Here is an 876-nt window from a genome sequence, read left to right as displayed (position 1 = left end):
TCACGTGATTTCCTAAATCCCGTTTAAAATTTGTTTTGAGTTACGACCAACCGTTTAGCGCTATCAAGCCCGGAATGTAAATTTTTAGGCGAAAATGTCCAATATTTTCACTTAATCGCGTTTTGCGGTCAAACTAAGGGAAATATAGTAAAAAGTCACTGGACCTTTTTTGTAGGTCATCTTATTTCCTAAATAAAACGTTAGTCTTATTTTGACCTCCGACCAATGGTTTCGCCGCTATCGACCCCAAAAACCAAAAGTTTCGCGTAAAAGTTACAACAAAATTGTACATAATCACGTTTTTCGGCCAAACCAAATCGAGATAGGGCAAAAGATTACTGGACCTTTTCTGTAGATCGCGCAATTTGCTAATTTGATGGGTCAATCAGATTTGAGCTACGACCAAACGGTTCGGCCGCTATCGGGCTTGAAACATTATTTTTATCGAAAAAATCTCTGGAATTTCAAATGTTCGAGCGTTTTGTCGCTTAACCATGGAAGATAGAGCAAAAAGTCATAAGACCTTTTTTGTAGTTCACTTCATTCCTGACCATGAATTTTCCGTCAGATCCGAGCTAGCTCCAACGGTTCGCCCGCTATCGGGCTTACAAAAAATGCCTGCAGGGGTGAAGAATGCGCGATTTTTTTTGGGAATTTTTTTTGAGGGGTTGAAAATGAAAAATTCTCACTTTTCGGGATTTTCCTGGTGGTTACACGTGGAAAGCTATCTGTGTACCAAATTTCAAGTCTCTAACTCATCTGGAAGTAGGTTAGAATTAGTATACGTGAGTGAGTGAGTCAGTCAGTCAGTTACACATGCGGTTGTATATATATTAGACTCGCCTTCGGCTCGCTGGGGGCTACGCCCCCAGGCCC

Source organism: Homalodisca vitripennis, unplaced genomic scaffold, assembly GCF_021130785.1.
Source record: "Homalodisca vitripennis isolate AUS2020 unplaced genomic scaffold, UT_GWSS_2.1 ScUCBcl_3489;HRSCAF=9049, whole genome shotgun sequence".
Lineage (NCBI taxonomy): Eukaryota > Metazoa > Arthropoda > Insecta > Hemiptera > Cicadellidae > Homalodisca > Homalodisca vitripennis.
The sequence above is the reverse complement of the archived record's forward strand: the minus strand, read 5'-3'. Positions refer to the sequence as shown.